Below are 22,987 nucleotides of genomic sequence, written 5' to 3'. Positions count from 1 at the left end.
CAGTTATTTGAGGTGGACAGAATATTAGAGGCCAGGCGAGCACCTGCAATATGTTTCACATTGGAATGTGCAGCCAGGCTGAATGAAGCTATGAAGAGCGGCACTGAACTGCCTCTTTCCCTCTCGTGGGTGCAACTGATATGTGAACCTGTGTGAATTGTTTGTATGGAACGGATACACCGATTGGTTAAATAATCTAGATCAACCCATATTTTGCTTTTGGAAACGTCAAAAAATTCAATGCCACCAGGGTGTTTGAGCCGTACGAAATGCGAGGCACCCTGATGTTCTTGGCACAAAATGTCTTTTTTCAAAATTGCAACATGACCTGATACTCTTCATGGTTGATACCCATACCACATTAAACAGTGAAAATATAAATACATAAATAAAGTGAAGAAATAGACCATGTAATTAATAGGGCATCACTGTAGGTTTTCATTTTTTATTGTCATTGTTGAAAGTGTAGCCCTAGCGCGAGAGCAGCAGAGCGCTGCACAGAGTGTGTGTCACCAGCATGTGGGCTGCCATCTTTTAACAGTAGCACAGTACTGTGAGGTCTGTCTGTCGATATGTGTTTCAATTGGAATTGTTCTTTGGTTTTCTTTAGTGATAATGGGGCACGCCATGGCGTTTTGGACCCGCATAGATGCTCCAACACCCACCAAACTCCACTGGTACTCTTACACCCAAGATCATGACCCATTTGCCCCCCACCCCTTACAGGTCCATCACACAACCACATGCAGCACTTAGCGTCGTCTGGTCCATATACTGCCTTCACAGTAAAGCCCTGCTTCAAACCGGGCTGTATATTCCAGAAAATGTCTCTCAAGCTGATTGATAACTAATCACAGCAAAAAATAAACACATCCATACAACCGCAACCACTTTACATTAGCTCATCCAAAGTGTGTTCCCCACTCAATTGTCACATCCATGATCTTATCCCCCTTTCTCATCACTTCACAGCCCAGCCGTCTTCTTTCCTATACACAGGCTATGGTGTGATGACACCCGGGCAGGGTCACAGTACGCCACTTCCGGGGCCAAGTCCGGCATCATAAGACCAGTAACCTGAACCACTTGACGTGACAGATCCTAGGCCTGATGTGCACATATGATTAGCACTCTCATCAAAAAATCCTGAAGGGAAGAATCAATTCATTAACAACCCTTTGCGTCGTGCAAGGGTCTACTGTGAGGACCAAAGTTCCATCAATAGTGAGGACGCTCTGTCGCAAATGGAGACGTGGCGATTACTGTAATAAGGCACCATGGGCCTCATTATAAGTTTGCCGGTCCGGTAACAATGGTATCGGTAAGATTGCCTGTACCGTTGTTACCGGACCGGCAAACAACGAGTTCTGCTCGCGGATGCCTTGCCGCCCGCTAGGTCTGACCTGGTGGGCGTACTGGCACCCCCGAACATGTCGGATGCACCAGCACCATTCTGAATGGTGCCGGTGCATCCGACCTCTAAATGGGAATGGGGAGCATTTTTTTCTGGCACCCACTAATGGGCAATTACCGGGTCTGTCGGGGGCCGTAATGACCCAGTAATTACCCATTAGCGGGCACCGAAAAAAAATGATACCGGCGGCAGCTGTGCCTGTTACACCGACACAGCTACCACGGTATTGTAATGACCCCCAATGACTCACAAGAAATGTTTTTTTTGACAAGTGCCATTTTGTACTCTCCACCCCCTTATCAGACTATGCTGGTGCAATGGAAATGTGTTGTATGTTAGAACTCTTTCTTTGACTAGAATTTGAGCCCCATCTGGGTACGCCTAGCTTTGGTACACCCTGATGGTCCTGTGTCTTTAAGGAATGGGAGCGTGAAAGTGTTCCTTACGTATGATGGTTCTATTTAGTTAAAGGCCCTCATTACGACCTTGGCGGAGGACCATGGTGCTATTAGCACCATGGTCCATGCCGCTAAGGTTGCAATTCCGCCATGGTGGTAGGCGGACTTACCGCCCCATTCCGAGGTCGGCGGGGCGGTAAGTCCCCATTTCCCATTTTACCCTTCCCCATTCCCATTTTTGCCCCATAGGGCATAATGGGAGTGGGGAAGGCGTTAATTACGCCACCGTAAATTACGGTGGCGTAATTAACTCCATTGTCCCTTAGCGCCATGGCCCTCATTACGACCCAGGCGGTAAGGGGTTTACGGCAGCGTAAACAGCGCCGACCCTTATCGCCTGAGTACGAGGTCCCTTAGCGCCATGGAGCTTTTAACACCAGGTGTTAAAATCCATGGCGCTAAGGGACCATGGAGTTAATTACGCCACCGTAATTTACGGTGGCGTAATTAACGCCTTCCCCACTCCCAATATGCCCTATGGGGCAAAAATGGGAATGGGGAAGGGTAAAATGGGAAATGGGGATTTACCGCCCCGCCGACCTCGGAATGGGGCGGTAAGTCCGCCTACCACCATGGCGGAATTGCAACCTTAGCGGCATGGACCATGGTGCTAATAGCACCATGGTCCTCCGCCAAGGTCGTAATGAGGGCCCATGGATTTTAACACCTGCTAAAAGCAGGTGTTAAAAGCTCCATGGCGCTAAGGGACCTCGTACTCAGGCGGTAAGGGTCGGCGCTGTTTACGCTGCCGTAAACCCCTTACCGCCTGGGTCGTAATGAGGGCCAAAGACTTTTGAGCCACCAACTTACACCAATTGATGGCTGCAAGAAGCACCGTGATGCTCCACATCGGGCGGGGTATCTTATATAGCGAATTTGAAATGAAGTAGCGGTACAGGACAAGCCAAAGCTTTCACTGGGCCAGGCTCCTATGATGAATTTGGCCCATTTCTTACCGCAAGGCAAGTAACTGCGAAAACAAGCGCCATCTCTCTTCATCTGAGTTGCTTCCACAGTATGAAACACCGGGGCGCCAATCTCCTCCCGCTTCAGCGCTGAATGTGCAACGGTAGCATTTCCTCGATGCCGCTGCAGCAGAAGTGTCAGAAAACATATTCTGCATGATGCTATAATTACAAATTCTCGCACTGTAAACAATTTTCCCTTGAGTTATGAATCCAGTCTGTCGGCCGCTGCCTCGTGCTGCTCTCCAGGTTTCTGATGTGTTGTTCATACGTGATGCATTGACGGCGGAAACGTGCGTAGGTCTCAGATTGACGTTCAGATAATGACGTCTCTTTGAAGTGGAGGCTCGAGATCTCACACCCTAAATATTACACGCTCTCCGATGTTCTAGACCAGAAGAGTATGCTTGACCTCTTGTCTTAGTGTGGCAAACTGTTTGCCCTATAGAATTTCTATTTATGTGTGCTGGATTAAAATGGAAAAACTGTGGGAGCGCTTCTCAAATTGTCTTTCCATGCGTCCAATACAATCGTGGTGGCTTGACCCTGTGCTTCTGTGTGATTGTATCCCCCTTGCTACCTCCAGGTGCCCCCATTCTATCCCTTTGCTTGGCACATCTGATTTCATTCCACATTACCAGGCTGGTCTGATCATCTTCAGCTGCCTCACTGGCATGACCAGGCGTGCCCCCTGCTCCTCTTTGTGAAACACCCTATGTATGTCTATGAGAGAACCCGTCTGATCACCAATATCCAGCAAGTCTCCCGCATGTCTCATCTTCTCACTCCAAGCTCTTAGATTTTCTGATATACTCATTTCCCAACCAAACCAAAATGCCTGACAAAGAAATGCTGTTTGTGCATTATCCGTTTTATATGCTGTGGTCATAGTGTGGCATTCTTCTCCGACTGTACTGCATTTTCAGTTCTCTCGCTGGACACCAGACAAGAGTTTAATAATAATTACACCAATAACTAAAAACTGAATTGTATGTAGGTGCATGAATAATAAATGTTATTAAGAACTATTCCAATTAGAGGCATTGCTAGGGGGTGGGGGAGGCTTAGGGTCTACAGCCCCGGGTCTTTTGGTTGTAACCCTGGGTAGAAGCTCAGGGGCTACAACCAAATGGGTAGCTATCCCTGAGTCCCGACAGTCCCCAGATCTTTTCTTGAACTAGTAACACCCCTGATCCCAATGTTATTCTTTGTCTCTTCTTCAGAAGGATGAAAGGCTGAGTTTGCCCAGATAAACTGTGACCTGTAATTCTCCAGGTGGTTGCGCATTCCATTGAGCTATCTCATCATCAAGGCTGTCCCATTAGCCATTCTTCAACACTGTTGCTTAGATTGATATACTGGAGATTCGTAAGTGGTTTGACTGTGGTCAAGGCCGGCATTTTTATCAGTGGAGTAATTTAATGATTTCTAATGTTTTCCTGGAAGGAGCAGCACAGTATTTATTATATCTTTGTGAATGGGTAAATATCTTCTTGGTATTAAGACATCCCCCACTGTGGGTTATTAAATGTATTTAGGGCGCAGTCTCAACCAGTGGCGTAACAAACCCCCTCCCCCTGTAAGCCATGATGAGGGCCCCCTCAAGCTCCTCAACAAAGCATGGCCTGCACCACACTCCGTCCCAGCCTGAGGTTGGCATATATCGTTCTTGTCCTAGCAGTTGTGAACGTATGAATCCTGCACCATGAGGTGTGTGGGGATACAGTAATTGAATGCTTATTTTGCGCTAGATCACTTAGCTAGTTTATCACTGTCATGAGAACCGTGTTCATTTCCTCATGCCGAATATGTGTTAGGAGTATGCAGAACGCTAGTGGCCCTCATCAGAACTGTGTTTGTTAGTTCTTGCTTGACATGCAGAAAGTGTTAGTTAGACATGTAGCAACACGACTCCACACAGGGTGGCACTTCGGTAGACACCCATTATTAGTAGCGCTTTGCCCACACACATTAGATATCGAGCAAGAGCTAATAAACACGGTTCTGATGAGGGCCACTAGCGTTCTGCATACCCCTAACACATATTTAGCATGAGGAACGAACACAGATCTCACAACAGTGATTAACCAGCTAAGTGATCTAGCACACAATAAGCATGCAATTATTCTATCACCACACACCTCATGGTGCAACACTCATACGTTCACAACAGCAAGGACAACAACAAGGATAAATGCAGACCTCAATGACAGGCACCCAAAAGATAAACTAGAAATGTTTTGGAAATCAGAATGTGCCAATAATGAATGAAGGAGACAACTGACAGGCAATATCCTTAAGTTTCTTCTCATACATGTTCTCTAATCTGTGTCTGTACGTCTTGTGGGCGCCCTCGTTACGGCAATTGCATACTTTTACATAATGCCAATGATGATACATTTATGTGTTTAATGTGAATGGCATGATTTTCTCATTTGAACCTTCATGGGTATCTCGGGTCGACCCTTGAGGGATTGAATGCATATTTATATGAACATGACACTGTGTTCTCACTCTGTTACCAATGTACTTTACTACTGTTTGGTGAATGACTGTACAATTAATGTTGACCTCTGAATAGGTGAAAAGCAAAGGCCCTGAAGAAGGACTCATAAGTCTGAAATGCATAGGTCTTTATTTGCAATTGCAATAAATGTCACACTCAAGAAATAAAAGATATACACCTTTATAACTGAAGCAGTGAAATCTTTGAGTATAAATCAACAGCAAACAAAATTACTTTTAAGATAGAGCTTAATAAACTACAAGTGGGAAATAGGGTGTGCGGCCGACACCGAAGGCTAATTAGCCTAGGTCTTCTTTTCTTATATAACGTACAGCTCACATGGTGGCACTACCCAGTGGGCTGCACCCCACGCACAATCAGTGAATAAATCTTCTTAAATTGAAACATAGTAAGAGCAAAACAGTGCCCACTCACTAACCTACCAATGACCTGTGAAGCTACCCCCCACCCATATCATTGATTTTCCTGGTGTTTTCTGAATTACCCCCACCCCCCATAAATGGGGAAACCTTTGCCAATATTCTGGGGGACTTAAACCAGGGTTTTGGGAGAATTAAACAGTGCTTGCAGCTTTCATTGTTCCATAAGAAAAAATGAGAAATTGAATGGGGGTCGGGAGTGTGGTACTGGTGGATTATGTGTACCTGAAATCCATGCATAAATCAGTTGAACAGAGGTAGTTTTTGGGTTCCGTACGCATGGATGTATGATGGCTATTGTTTCTTCTCATGACTTTGGACAAGAAAACCGATGTCACAGTGAACCCTCGACCAAAAGTGTAACCCTGTGTGAATTGTCGAACCATAAAAGATGTCAAGTAGAGAAGCGTACTGGACCTACCCATTATCATGTATTTATTGTTGATGCAAATTGGTGGCCATAGAGGATTGGTGATGACAACCCATAAATGGATGGTGTAAATGAGCAATTGCTCTTATTCATAGAGGGTGTGTTGGTCCAGGCTATGATAGAAAATTGGCTCATTGAGTGAACAAGGAGCCTGGATAACTATTCGTGTGAGAAGGACCTTAGACAAAATAATTAAGATAATTACAACGGGGACCCGAACTTGGAAACTGTAAATCCTGTTGGAGAGGTCTTGCTTGTGGTTGTCCCATGGTATACATGCTGGTGCTTTATTTATGGGCACGCCCATAGTCCAAACGTACTACCCATTAAAATAGGCATATCCTCCCAAGACTGTCTCTGGAGTTGTTCTATACAGAAAGCGGGATTCTCCTTGTGGCCGAGGGTTCACTGTGACATCGGTTTTCTTGTCCAAAGTCTTGCGAAGAAACAATAGCCATCATACATCCATGCGTCCAGAACCCAAAAGATATCTCTGTTCAACTGATTTAAGCATGGATGTCTTTTTTTATTTTTAGTTTATTACAAACTTTTAAAAAAGAAATACAGTTTTTGTCAGTACGTGAAGGCTAACATCTTTTCTACATTTGGATAAATGTCACTGGTGCATTTCACAGTTGGGAAGTATACCAGATTTAACATATGCAGTACAAGTGGATCGTTGACCCTCTCAGCAGTTTTCAGCAGACACAACTACTCGTTAGCACTGGAGAATCCCGCTTTCTGTATGGAACAACCCCAGAGACAGTCTTGACGTGTACATTGCACAATAATTAATGATTAGTTACAGGAATTAATAACGTGCTGTTACACCTTTGTTTACTTAGCTACTGCTTAGCAATCAGTCCTTACATAAGTATTGCATACTACAACACATTAATTAATGAGTTATTATTGCAGCTTATGATAAAGAGATACCAACGTTTTAATTTTTGTATTTGACACATATTTCTTAATGTATTCACACATATTTTGCAACACTTGTTTCACTGCATACTACAGTGTCATCGGGCATACAGTTGATGTGCTTATAAGCTCACAATGGGCTTTTGCTTTAATGAAAAATTATTCTAAATAAATGAGACGATTATTGGTGAGATAGCAAATCAGTCTTCAAGCATTCTTCTAAGACTACCTTGTCATTCTTTTAGAGTAACAAAGCCAATAGTTCAGATCCTCACACTAATTACAGTGTCTCACAGGTGGAAGTCCATCTTTTAGTTTTAGCAAAATCTATGATCATCTAGGCCACGCAAAGACTAAGCAGGTATTGGAGATGCTCGGTGACTTCAAAATTACTGTCCAGCAAAGTACCCCGTCCAGTAGGTAATAGATCATGTTTACTTTGTGGGAATTTTGATCCCATGCATAAGGAAAAGGGATGTCCAGAGGAAATTAGGCATTCCAGCCCGCCCACTGTTCTGCAAGTGCTGTCATCACAGGCTTTGAAGCTCTATCTCTGTGCTGTCCTAGTTTACTCTTGACTTGAACTTGTTCTTCCCTCTTCTCACCTACCTACATTTTTGTGCCTGGCGACATCCATCATTCTGTGGGCTCCTTTCAGATTGATTAAGCAGCAGGATTGTTTCGGTGGCCAGGGCTCAGGAGTTTTGACGATTTCATTGGTATTTTCATGGGTTAGAGGGTCATCGTGCAGGGCATCCAGCAACCGTGGACAAGGACCCCTAATGAGTCCTATAGAGGCAGGATGTTTGGGACTTCAGTTTGCTAGAGACCTAGAAGCATCCCGAAACCACACAACATCAGAGATTTCTTTACTTTGTCTTCCCCATCTGAAGTGCATTCTCCTATTGCACTTTAGCTAAGATGCACTATGGTATATTATTTACTGCTGACTTTCCTTTAATGCATATTCTTCCTTCTCATAGCCCTGGAAAACAACCTCTATGCTTCTGAGGTTGTTTCTGCACATTGCAAATTTGCCCCTAAAGCTCAGTGGATGTCTGCACCTTTCATCACCCCCAGCCGTACTGTGAAATAGCAACACAGAAAGACACAGTAGTTGTAAGAGCACACATTGATGGACTTGAGTGGATTGGTGTGACTCCCTCCTTTAGTTCTACCTTGCGTTTTCACTTATTTACAATGTAAGTCACATGCACAAGCTTTTCAAGCATCGCTATTACCAGGACATCTCTGAAGTACTATTTTCAGATGTATACTGTCCCCATTTTTACTTTCAAGTGAATAAACCAAAGATTAAAAAGAATTACTCAGTTCTCTAGCTATTTCTCTTCAACATAGAGTTGTTGAAACTGATCAGATATTGATATTATCTATAGCCTCAAACTTCTGTATTTTTGAAACCATGGTTTTAAACTATCTTCCATCACATTTATTTTCACCACGTGTTGCTCTTTTGTCGATTTCACTTCCTCCCTAGGACGTGCGGACACTTCTCAAAGTCTGCTCCCATCTTTGGACTCCCAAACTCTGTTCATGGGACAGCCTCATATCATGGTTAGGCCCATGAGCTGCCCATTTGATGTAATCCCATGTGCACCCAAGGTACTTTTGCTTGCTATTCCCTGCCTGCCCCTCCCCCCCTCCGTGTTATTGCATCCAGGCTTCTTTTCAACACCACCTTGAGGAAACATGTCACCACACACTTGTTTTGTTAAGTCATCTTGTGTACAGAAATGTGTACTTGAGTATTGTCAAAGTGTTTACTTGGGAAGAGAATGTTTCAAGTATTCATAACTAGTTCTAGTAGTCAGAGCTGCAGCATACTATTTTGCTACTCAGCTGGAGCATGTGTAATGACGAGCACCTATATAGTTGTTGAGGGGGTAGGAGAGACTCTATCAGGGTCAATTTCCCAATGATGTCAGCCCTTGCCTAGGGCTGGTAAGGACTGTTCCCTCTGTGTATCCCACCTCCTCTCCCTTCTCTCTAATTCACTGGACTTACTGAACTTGCTCTCATGACCTCCCCACGCTCTTTGGGCATTTTTCAATGGGACTGCACCATTATAAAACGCTTCTGTGAATCGGGCCGTAGTGCCTGGTGGCTACCCAGGTGGCCCTGTGACTGTGGACACCACACTGAGTCGCACTTTTCAAAACATGTCCACGCCTTGCATCAGAGTTTATCCATTTAACCTTACACAAAATTACGAGCACGTTTATTTCTCAGTGCTTTCAAAACAAATGTTGCTTGTATTGCTGCATGGGTAACAAACATTTTATATGTCATTGAAAATGAAAATATCACTCATTACAATAAGCTCTAGTTATATCCGCAATATTACAATAAGCATGTGAACACACATGAGAAAAGGAGGCAGTGGGAGAGGACAAGATGTCACAAGACATGGGGGAGAGAGAGCAGGAGTATTAGGCAGAGAGAGAGGGGGCGAGAGAGAGAGAGAGAGAGAGGGAGTAGAATGAGTGAACGAAAGAGCAAGAGAAAAAGAGAGCGAGAGAAAGAAAGACGGAATGATGGTGGTCGGGAGAGGGATACAGCTAGAGTGGAGGAGGAAAGTCACTGTGAGAATCATGCCAGCACAATGCCAAGAGTAGCAAATGCACCACACTTCCTGTCTTGCATCTTCCTATTACAAATTATTTTTATCAGGTGTGTTAGTCCCATTGGTTCAACTAATATGAACCCACAAAAGAATTCCCAGGATGCGATTTTCTTGAACGGAAGACTAAGGGCCTCATTACACGGAAGGCGGTAATGGTTAACGGCCACCGTTAATGGTAACGGTGACCGTTAACCATTACCGCCTTACTACGAGGTCCCTTAGCGGGTTGGTGCTTTAACGCCTGCTTTTTGCAGGCTTTAAAAACCAACCCGCTAAGGGACCTCGGAGCTAATTACGGCACCGCAAAATTGCGGTGCCGTAATTAGCGCCTTCCCCATTCCCATAGAGCCCTATGGGGCAGAAATGGGAATGGGGAAGGGCAATGGCGGAAGGGGGATTTACCGCCCCTCCAACCTTGGAATGGGGCGGTAAATCCCCTTTCCGCCAAGGCGGTGCCGGTATTTTACCGGCATGAGCCATGGCGCTCATAGCGCCATGGCTCACCGCCTTCCGTGTAATGAGGCCCATAGTCTGGAAAGATTGTTCAATTCTGGTAATGGACAGGTCTCCATGGCTAGTTCATGGAAAGTATTCAAACTAATGATTAGGGCAAGGTAAAAAATATAGCCTCTGCAAGTTAGAAACTGGACGATACATGAAGGGCATTGCATGAAGCTAAGGTGAAACGCAGGATTATTGAAGCCCAGAAGATATACAGACAGTTGGTGATGGCTAGGGAGGAGCAGATTGCTTTGGCCATGGACGCCACCGTGCAAGCATTGCTTAGGATAAGACAACTCTGCTATTCCTAGTCAAATAAGGCCAACAAGAGCCTCACATACAAGTTTAAGGCCCTTCCAACTCGACCCTGATTATTGTCCTGAAGGGCATAGAGGAGAACCTACATTTCTATGAACAATGCAAACCATACTTTATCTCAACCTGTTTCTTTATCTGCACTGCTTCGAGTGGAATTGAGAAAGCCAACATTATTATTTATTGGGGTGCCTCCAGAGATTGAGGATGACACCAGGAATTAAATTAAATATTTTGTACGTAGAGTAGATATTGCTGTGGCAGTCAAAGGCCCCCAAAATAATGAGATGCCAGACCGAGAAGGGCTGACCACCGTGTTTTATAAAAAAAAGTTCCTGGATGTTTAATTCCCCTCAGAAGGTAGAATATATTTAACAACTTTCAAGAACTAGGCTCCATTACTCCAAAAACTACTGTGCTTTATCCTAAAGCCAGGCACATATGCCTAACTCTGCACTTTATATTGGCCTGTAGAGGAGGTACCAAGCTCGATTCGCACTCCAACCGCCCATTTTGAAGTACCAGGAAACTTCATTTCGAAATATGTGACGTACGATGAGCAAATAAACCAGCAGAGAGCTGCAATGAGGCTCTGTCCAGCACCTATCAGAAGAACAGCACCTGTTGAAGTACCGACACTTAAGAATGTAATACCCGACAAAGCTATGAAGATACTGAAGGAAGACGAATGATGACGTCATAAGAACCCAGACTGACTCACATATAGAAGAAATGATGACCTGTGAATGATGAAAAGAGACAAAACACCATGGACAAGTGACATCCTGAGCCTAAAGTGAAATAAATGATGTCAAGATGTCAGAAAGTGTGCCATAAGCACGATGAAGATATTCAGTTAGTTTAAACGTATACATATGCACAGTAACCACAAGAAGCACAGCAATTGAGAGGCTTGCTTATGCTTAGTAGTAAGATAGATTGAGGCAAGCACAACCTATACATATATCTACACCAAGGAGCACTTTATATAAGTATACTTCCACTGTGCACAAAAGCAGAATCTACCAAAGGTTGCTAAAGGACTCAAGAGGAGAGCTTTGCAGCAAACAAATCGAAAATTAAAGACGGAGAGAACCTCAGACGAAGAAAATCATGCCAAGAAGCCAAGGTCATGTCGGCTGAAATAGTCCAACAGTGATACAATTAATGAGAAGAGGAACAGAGTATCCTGTTCAGAAAGGTCAAGATAAACCACAGATGGCAGCCGGCTGCAGAATCAAATCAAATACACGAAATTGCATAAAGAATAAGACAATTTCACTGTGTCAGAATCACATGACCGAGCAAGCAGAAGGGATAAGAATTTCACAACTACACATGGACTCTTGCCATACCCAGATGTCTTAAACTTTTACAGGCCAAGAAGCAGACTTGAGGCGAACCACAAAGAAAGAATTGACACATGACCACTGAAGTCATGATTGATTGTAACAATAATTGGAGGGAAGCTGGAGGTGCAGACAAACTCCCTGCACTTGGCCAGCTATTCTGCACGCTGCTAAGCACATGGAAAAGTATGAGTGGGGTTGATGCCAACCCAATCATAGTGGACCATGTAAACTAGGGTCCTATAGTTAGTAGAACCGATGAGACGTCATACTTTTAGTGTTGTCTACAGTAGACATTTTGAAGGAAGGGCATGGATGCCCCACCTGACATTGTTTCTCCAATCCCCTCTCCCCGTTACCATATACAGGTGTAGTACCTATACTAAAGTTAACTTTCTAGAAACAATCAAGTTGCATGCTAGGTTTTGAGAATTATATGTCAGTAGTGATGAGTTTTTGGTATAAATACTATGTTTTTTCTGAAATTAATTGGAGTTGAAGCGAGAAGGAAGATCGAGCAATTGCTGATATTCATAAACTCCCTGTTTTTATACTTGTCATTAAACTGACTCCCTTTGCCAAACTATTGAGTTGTCATTATTGATTTGATGCGAGAGTATTAATCTGCATCCCTATCCATATCAAGGGTGCTGCTGCTCATCTTGTAGTGCTGCTTAGGAAACCCCCAGTCCTATGGGCTGGCTGGCGTCCCTACTGCACAGGCCTATTGCAGTTTTAAATTATGATGCACACATATATTTGAAGCTGCTGACTAATTGACTTCCCACTTTCCTTCTAAAACAAACCAGCCCAGTCCAGAGAGGATTTGTCCTAAGGAGACAGGCCGAAGAGACAAACAAAAGGTTATGGATACGATTAACAGTACACAGCACGATAGTTTACCCTTTGCCCTACTCTCGGTTGACAGAGAGAAGGAATGGACTGGAGCTTCCTGAGGGGGTGGGGTTTTATAAATTCTGCTTGGGATTTAAGATTTTAGGAGGCTAATTATAGCCTTCTCCAAAATTAGCATTAAAATGGATGACCTGATTTTAGAGCCGATTGAAATATTTACAATGACTATACATGGTTGCCCCATGTGTTGGGCCTATGTTTGGAGCCCCTGGTCCAGAAACGTAGGGACCACATGTATATTTAGGGATTGGCATATCCGGGATCCCACCCCGAACTAGCACTATGCACAGACAATATCTTTCACTTGTGGGATACTGTGACCACCTTGCATTATTTCATCGGTGGAAACTGGACGGCTTTAAATCTGGAAAGGTTCGAAAGTTCATTCAGACTAAAATCTGGAAGAGACATACTTTGGAATAGGTATGGCTTTATTTGGGAAATATCATACAATATGTACTTGCGTATACATGTAACCAGATCACCATCACCCTCACAAGAGTAACATACTGAAACTGCTTTCCACCCTGTGACACAACATGACATGATGAAAGGTTTTTAATATAACATTGCTTATTTAGGTTGTAGCTATATAGCACCCAAATGCCTTTATGTTTTCAGGCTACTTCTGATCTGTTTCCCACTATCTGGACTCCCGTCAGGGTAAATATATTCATTATATCTTGGGGAATGGAATGCTGCAGGTGCATTCGACATCTCTTATGGCTAGCTGTCTTAAAGGAGGAGTGGGAGTCAGAGATCTTGCTGGGCACCTAGTCGCAGCACAGTTTAGTTTAAGTTCTGATTGGCTTGAGGGCCTTTCTCAGAAACACTTGAAATGCCAGAAGCAAGCATTTTATTTATTTTCTGTTCCCTTCGCCCCATTTGGTGGGATTCTTAGTTTGGAGGTTTTGCAGTCTCTGTAGTGGTTTTGGTTTATTGTTAAACGTTAGATGAATGTGAAACCAGAGCTGTCTCCCCTTACTCTACTCTGGAAAAACATTCATTTTGATTCAGGTCTGGAACACGAGGCCTTTGGTACTGGGGAGAGGGTAGTTTAATGTGGTTGGGGCATTTATAAAAGGCAACCCCACACCTTCAGCCTAGTTACCAGTGAATGCTCACTTCAAGATTGGGGAGATGGGCTTTCAATATCTAATATTGAAGCATTGAGCATCTCACCCAGCAACAACCTCCATGTGTGTAGGCACCTCACAGACACTGAACTATATGCAGCACAGGGGTACTTAAAACATAGAGTATCACAGCTGGATAAAAAAAACTGCATTGTTCAAACACACCTACTTGTCCAGTTGGGAAAAGGCCTTTCAACCTGAGTTAGATAACAATTCTTGCTACATCATTTGGTCTAGGGCGTCCAAGAGCTCTCTCTATACACAGGTTAAAACAATATGTATATACGTTACTTGGCCACTGTTCAACATAAACAGAATGTATCCTAACACCTTTCCCTATGGCTAGAGATGCCTGCAAGCCAGGGACACGCTACTCCCAATATGCTGATCTTCCTGGATGGTGTAACTATTCTGGTCTAAGGTCTTGTCCCACAACATGCAAATAGGCCACCCTTAACTGCCACATGACCAGGAAATGTTGATGAGCTGACCAGCCCTCATGCAAAGATAGCTGTGCAGATGGGATTGGCAGCCCACTTGATAGTTGCCCAAAAGTGAAAGTATCCCTGACCCCCCTCACTCCAACTACTGTGGCCCATAGTGTGAGACCCTTTGGTATTATTAAGCTTACAACAAGTTTGAAATGTGCACACAATAATATGTAGTCACCTGGTCACCCTTCAATCAATTTTTCAGTCACTCCAAGGATATTGCTGCTTTACATAGGTCCAAAAACGCTTATGGCATTCTTGCCCTTCTGAAGGTTTCTTCACCCCCCATGGACGGCATGACTTAAGGAAGCTGTATTTGTTGCTGCGGGTGGTGACTGGGATGTTGATGAAACCCTTTTGGTTGCATTTGTGATAAAACAATTACACGTTATGGGATCTTGTTGTATTGACATTGTCATTCATTTTTGTTGTTGTCTGTTTCTATATCCTTTTTAAAAAAACCTTATCAGAAAAAAAATATTGTTGTATTACCTGCTCACACTTTACAGGAACGCAAAATATCATGCTTGATTGAAACTGACTTCCTCGCTTTACTTGTCCTCTGCCCCACGCTTGCCCATTTCCTTTTCTATCTATCTAGGAGAATGTCTGTTTTTAATCCTGCCAGGGACATGAAATAGGATTCATGGATTAGGGAAAAGTGGAGACATAGGAGTAGATGACTAATACATTGAATAGCAAAGCCACATGGACTATGGAATTTCCTGCACCATCAAAGATAAATCATCCCCTGGTGCTGCTAAAACTGGTCACTTGGTCCTTCTGATCCCAGCTAATAACCAGCCCATATCTTTGCTTCCTGTCCCTACTACAATTATAGAACTGACTTCCCCCACAAAACTTGAGGCTCCTCTTGAAACCTTTGACATTCCCCAATGTTTTCAGGTAGGTTTAAATATTGGTTGTGGCTGCACTGTTTCTGCTCTTTTAGCAGCTCTGGATTAAATATGCCTGGCCATTGATGACATCAGTCTCATGAGCATGATTATACTCAACCTCTCTTCCACCGTTTGCATAACCAAACTCTCCATCCTCCCTGGTTGTTTTTGTGTCTGTGGCTTTACTGGCCCACCCTTTCCTGGCTCTCCCCCATCCTCACTAATAACTGTCAATCTATTTCACTTTGTTCCCATGTTCTCCCATCTGTGGTATCCCACAAGGCCCCACTCTCACTCCTGGTATCCTTTATCTCTATATACAACAGTTGGCCTCATTATTCACTTTGTAAGAAATGTATTTCTACGTCTATGCTAGAGATACACAGCACTTATTAGAATAGATGAGTGCTCAGGCTTCTGATTTCCAGACACTCCTCAAGAAACTCCAAGCAACCTGCTAACAACTAATCAACACAGCTAAGGAATCCTACTATCATAACACAATAGCAGTAGCTGATAACAAAAGCAGAGCCCTCTTCAAAGTGGTCAAGCACTGCGTGAATCCGCAACCTGACCCTGCCATATGACACTGCATAGAAAAATCCACTGCATCAATACCTTTTTCATTGACAAAATGAGTAAGATTCACAAAAACATTGACACCTCCTCTGCATCCACAGACCCACCTCTCATCCTTCCTTGCAAATTCTGTACACCCTGGACAATATTCAAGACTCCCTCTACAGAGGACCTGGTAGAAACCCTAGCCGCCCTCAAAGCCACATGATATACAGACGACATCCTTCAACCATTCATCCTCAAGACCCTCCCTGCAGATGCTCTATTTCCTTATATAGAGATCATTAACAGTGTCCTAACGCAAGACCCCGTCCCATCCGCCCTAAAGACAGGACAAATCCTACCTCTACAAAAGAAACCCACTCTGGAGCCCGACAACCTAGGTAACTATAGCCCCATCACCCATTACTAGATAAGATCATGGAGAAATCATTAGCCACGCAACTGCAGCAACACATCAACAATGTCCTCCAAACCTACAACTCTGGGTACAGACAGAGATGCAGCATGGAGACGACAACCATATAGGTGGTTGATGATGCCCTCAACATCCTTAACAATGGCCACCCTTGCTTCCTGGTTCTACTTGAACTCTCAGCCACTTTCGACACAGTAGAACACCAGATACTCAAAGACACTCTACATCATCGCATAGGGATCAGCAACCTTGTCTCATGCTGGGTCAAGTCATACCTCACCAAACGCCAGCATTGTGTTCAAATGGACTCCTCTGGATCACCAATGCTACTCATCACCTGTGGAGTCCAGCTGGGTTCCATCCTCTACCCAGTATATGCATGAAGCTACTGGGAACCCTCCTAGCCACACATAACATCCACATCCACCTATACGATGATGACACACAGCTGTACTTCAAGATTAAAGCCATCAAGGAGATTCACAAGCTCAAAACCTGCCTCTCGCTGAGTCAGTCTTGGATGTCCAGTGCATACTTGAAGCTCAACCCCTCCACACCTCCAAGACTGAATTCCTACTTCTCACCAACAACACTGAACACCCAGACATACAACCATGAACCCCGAGGGCTTCACACCCAAGCTCAACTCCTGTGCCAAGTCCCTCGGGTTCCACATCGAAAAATGGCCCTGTCAAGACACACATAGTTAGGAAAACTCAGACAGCTTGGAATCAGCTCTCCCTCCTGTGGAAAAGTAAGCCCTTCCTCTCTCTGGACAGCTTTAGATCCACTGTTCAAGAACTAGTTCTATCCTACATTTATGGGCGCAATGCCCTCCTTGAAGGACTCCCGTTGTCCTCCCTTGTGCCCCTTGTGCCCCTGAGAAGTTACCTACACACAGCTGCATGCCTCATCAAGGGTCTATGCAGATATGACCACATCACCCCAGACCTCATCGACCTTCACAGGCTCCCACTGCATACACAAATCACCTTCAAGTCTTGCTACATTATCTATAAGGCAGTGGCCCTCAAGTGACCAAGATACCTCGCAGAGAAACTCAGCATCGTCTGCGGACAGCACACCATCAGAAGCCAGGACATGTGCACACTTGAAATCCGACGCTGAAAAAGGGAAGGGCCACAAAACAAGCCTTCTCTGCCAACGCCCCATGACTATTGAACCTCCTCCCTGTTAGCATCAGACTCGCCCCTATGATCCTACAATTTAGAAAAGAACTCAAGACCCACCTCTTCAAGGAGTCGCTCCTCTTCAACACCTAGGCCATCACGTCAACCCCCCCGCACCACCTGACTCACTAAGTGCCGTCCACCCTCTCCCCCCACCCTGTACAGCTGAACACCTCCTCTATGCCCCTCGGTAGTCTAGCCCCGCTGTATATCTGTTATGTTGTTACCTCTGAAAAGCACTCTGTTATGCATCTCTACTGTTTTATAGTTCTGTAAAGCAGTTTGTTGTGTATTTAAATGGTTGCATACCTCTGTAAAGTGTGCTGTTGCTTCTTGAAGCTAGGTCCACCCTTAATAAATGTAATAATAATAATAATAATAACGATTAGAGGCCAATGAGTACAGCTTGTGCAAGGTGGGAGTAGCGTATGCTGAGGGTGTACTTGGTACATTTATGGCTCTTTGCATGTTTGCATGCCAGTATGGTGGCCACTTTTGAACTTTGACTTTTACAGCACATGTGGTGCTTCTCATGGCTTCATGGCTTCACATGCACATTTCCCCTATGGTGCATGTGTATTTCAACAGCATCCCACCTTCCCTTGCACGTGCATGTAGTCAAAGTCCCTTTGTACAGATTGCCACATCGTTTCCATTACCTTGACCACTGGCCCCATCTATGCTGAGGAGCACATGCTTTTTGAACAGTGCATTTTCATGGGAGAGGGACATTAAAGACTCAACAGCATCTCCTTGATTGCTTGCTCCCACTTTTGCATTGCCAACGCCCTTTATGCCTTCCATGTGAAGGATGCTGCTGGCTTTTTCGTCCCATTGGGTCAGGATGAGTGGTTCAATGGTGTTGTCTCCAGTGGCGGAAGTCTCACACCCAGCCTGTGGTTTGCGATGAGGCCTTTGTTTTTCCTCCACTGTCTTGAACTCTACAGCTCATCTGCATCAGCAACCAACTCATCTGCCAGGAATTACAGCTCTGCCTCATTGAATTTCTGCTTTTGCAGCCTCAACTCAGCAGAGGAAGGACCTTGCCTTTCCCCTTGTCCTGTCACATGTTCCACATGACTGTTGACTTTGAATGGCACCAGGAAATGGGAGATTCAGGGTGGATTGGACTTTTGAAGATGCCCACTGCTGGCCTTCCCATTTGAGCGATAACGCTTTTTCTGCCGGGCGGAAATTCCAACAGCAGAAATAGTGCAGAGTTAGGTGGCATAATGGTAATACTGCCGATTCCAAATGGAATTACAGTCTGAAGTTGATTTACGGTGGTCAGAATTAACGTTAGTGCAGATGGTGTGTGCGCACTCGCCTCTCATTGCAATGCAGCAGTAACATTTATTCCATCAGGCGGAATTACCGCCTTCCTCACTGCCCTACTCGTAATGAGTCCCTACAGCTGTTATGACATGCCATGTGGTATGTCATGTGGGACCGATACCTTTAATCGTGAACCTAATGCTATGCATTCAATTTCTGTACTGCGATGGAAATAGCTGCCCCTGACCTAAGTCATCTATCAGTCTCCGATTTTCTCTGTATGTCTGTGTAAGGACAAATAAAGAAAGTCTATTTATTTTATTGATTTTGATTTGGGTTATTTGTAATGCCAAATCCTCTGGGGAACCAGGAAGGAATATCATATAGGCCTAGATGTCAACAAAATGGCAAACAAGAAAAAAGATATGGTCCTCATTATGCGTGTCGGTGCAGTAATAATTTGACGGTATTACTGAATAGAGGCACATTACTGCACCAGCACACTTCAGGTTTGCTAGCAAATCTCCACATGGAGTCCAATTGGAATTTGATGTCATGTAGGTACTTTTTCAGATGTTGGGAGAAGAGTGTAGGAGATTCTGTGCATCCTTGTGGGAGGAATGTCCATGTGTACTGGCCTTCTCAGTATGAAAAGGCAAATAATTACTTATGGTTTAAGTGAATGCGCATGGAAAATGATGCAGAACAGAGATCTACTACTATGATGTCTGTAGCGGTCGGGGGAATAGAGGAAGGTATTATGGTGCCTCGATTAGGGACTGGCGGGAAAGCAGATAATACTATGCTGTTGACAGCTCTGAGATCATCAATGAACCTATAGGTATCAGACTGGTTTCTTCACAGGTAATATCAGAGTAATACATAAACAATTTTTCTGGACTATTAGTCCCTTTTCCAAAAAGGGGTGTTACGAGGGCAATACTGGTTTTGGCAATAACTGATACTGAGGGATTCTTGGTAACCATGTTGTCTTTAACATTAGTTGGCAGTGAGTTGGAATATGACTCTCCTTCATGGGCATACATTGACAGTACTTCCATGTAATGCGATAATGAGAAAGCTTACAATGGTGTTTCACTGCCATATGGTAACACTACACACCCAAAGCATGCAAGTACTTAGGTTTAAAATTAATTTCTTATAGCATATTATGGCAGTAAACTTGTAAACAATGGCAATAACAAAGCAATCTAAGGTCCGATGTTGGTTTGATGTGTGCATCTTTTAGTAGTGCATGGGATTGGTATAAGCTTTGAGTTTCCCTATTGAAGTATCTGGACTACTGCAAAAACAGTATCACTACAGACCAAATATTTATATTTTTTGGAGCACATTTACAAAGACAAACCATAATACTATCCAAAAATGTTGTGAACAATACCTACGAGAAATGCACAATTTCTATTTTAGTCACACGTCATAACTCTTGCACATTGATTATCTCATATTTCTCACGCTAGTCTTTTGACTGATATTGATAGATTCAAGGACATGCCAAACTTTGTTTCATGTATCAATGAAAACCAAGAGATATATATCATTACATTTTGTTAAATCCAAAAATACACATTCTTCACCAATCACAATTTAATTTTGCCCATTATCAATTGATCTGAAACTCTCATCACAAACTTAAAATATTTTCAACAGTAGTCAGCCTCTGCACTGTCAGGCTCACATATTATGTTCCATTTGTCCATGCCATTTGACAACCATATAAAACTATCCCCTAAACGGCAACCAGATTATCTGTTGATTATTGAGACTGCCTCAACTTAATTGTTAATGACTGTTGGTCTGGACAAAATAACTAATACTTTTGAACACTAAGGGCCTGATTAATGTAAAAGTTCGCTGAGATCCCGCAAATGCTGCATGCCAAGAAAGCCTCTGCACAAACTTGTGTGAAGAATTTATTCTGCATGCTCTGTCTAATCATGGAATTATTCCCACAAAGTAGGCCTATCCGCAAGTCATTGCAGAAACGCCCCCGACACGCCCCAACAAGGCCAAAACAGCCACATTCACCTACCTTTGCTGCCTCCCGTTACAATTGTGTGTGGTCCCCCACAACCAAACCAGCACCTCAGTTACACTGCGTGGGGTCCCCTGTAAATGGAAACGGCACCCTGAGAACATGTGTACCGTTTCCCGTAACTCATGTCATGTCAAACTGCATGCGAACCCTGATAAATCGTCTCTACACACCGCTGCGCTGTGAACGCGCACCATTGAGTACGATCAGAAACTGCCTGAATGGCAACACCTCTAAATCGGACATGCAAATTCACCTATGTGCTGTGATTCCTATGCACAAGGGTCCGTACGTCTGCCTTCGGGATGCAGAAAGATCGATCGAGGGCTTTGAGGGGGCATTTCACAGGTGGGATGTTGCGTGGTGACATCCATGAATATGCTTTGTCGTGCACATTTGGGGACGTGCTACGGACTGCCTGTAGCATGTCCTTTGGAAAGCCCAATTTTTCCCTTGTTTTTCCCCATTTTGTATGTTCTGCCCCCTACTCTGGTCCCTGCATAAGGCACGCCCATCCACTGTGAAGACTCGCACAAGGCACTCAGCCAATTGGAGGGCCGTGCTGAGCCAGCGCGAAGTTCACATAGCATTTAAAAGTGCTGCACTGACAATTCCATGAATCAACACACAGGGTTTCACCCATGGCTTTGCATGCAAAGTCCCTATTTACCATGCAGTATATTGCATGAATCAGGCCCAAAATGATGTTTACTCTGTTTTATTCTTGTTTTTTTCTCCCTAAACCTTCGATTTATATTTGCATTTTCAATGTTTTCAACATTTTCCAATTATAATTTTGCATACCCCCTTTTGCTTTTTCACCATGCAACACATTTCTTTTTATGCATGGTCATTATTTTGTGTTCGAACATGGTGACTAATGTGTGTTACGGTATGATGTTTCCATTATTTTCACTTCAAGATTTTATCTTTTTTATTAGTCCAATTGTATTAATGTATGGGGAATGTAACATTGCATCAAAGGTTAACATAATAACACTATTTTGTAATCATTAAGAGCCCTGATGAAGGGCTTTGCCCGACAAATATGTTGGCTCACCATAAGCATATTACTTGTCAATTAAAAAATAGAATTTATATAACACAAGCATGAGTTTCATATTCTCCCAAAGATGAGAATGAAATTAGAGCAGTAACACATTCTGTACCAAAAATAAATATACATAAATACATATTAAGTTGCACTAACAAAAATCCATGAAATTCTATGGAAAAACGTTTTTACAGGGACATTATGGTTACAGGTTAAACCGAAAAAAATATAAAATTCGATAGTTATGATAAGCTAAGCAACCATAACTCGTGCCACCAGTGTGCACTGTAAGGACTAACACCCATGACATCAAAGATGCCATCACAAATCTCATTCATGACATCACTGATTTAGTTTTAATAGGAAGCCTCCACAAGGGATTGTTATTGTAATTGTGGCAGAATACTATCAAAGATTGTTGGAATACCTATCATGAGAGAAGCAGGTTATGGAGGAATGCATTGTTGTACACACCATTGTATTGCACACTTCTTCACTGTACATGAAGGAACTCGTGCAAACGTAGCCATTGTCTGCACCATGTCTCATGGAAGTGTAACCTTCAACATCTTTCCATGTTACATAGTGAAATCATGAATGCATTCATTTTAGAGTGTTGGGTACTGTGAAACATGTAAGAAGTAGCTACCATTGCCTTTATTACTACATCACTGCACTACTGCACAGAAACCATAAAGACACCACAATGCATACAAACATGACCATATGCAAGGGAATTAAAGTAAGCTAAAAAGGAGCAGTATTACCAGAAACTGTTCATAACATAACTGATTATCTTCATGCATAGAAACCAGTGCTGTGCTTTACGCTTTCCTTTTCCCCTGTATGTATATGTATCATATGATGTGACTGAACCGTAAGGAAAGTAGTGTAAGAACATATGAGAAGGGTGCCGTACACAAATATGGAACCTTTTGAATTGTTTGTTCCTGACTGTTAGTGAAGAAAAGCACCTGCCATACTTCTGGTAGTGAACAAAACAGAGGGAGCCACACATGTGATGTCAT

This window comes from Ambystoma mexicanum, chromosome 10 (genome assembly GCF_040938575.1).
Source record: "Ambystoma mexicanum isolate Mex_15411 chromosome 10, UKY_AmexF1_1, whole genome shotgun sequence".
Taxonomy (NCBI): domain Eukaryota; kingdom Metazoa; phylum Chordata; class Amphibia; order Caudata; family Ambystomatidae; genus Ambystoma; species Ambystoma mexicanum.
Note: the sequence above shows the minus strand (reverse complement) of the source record.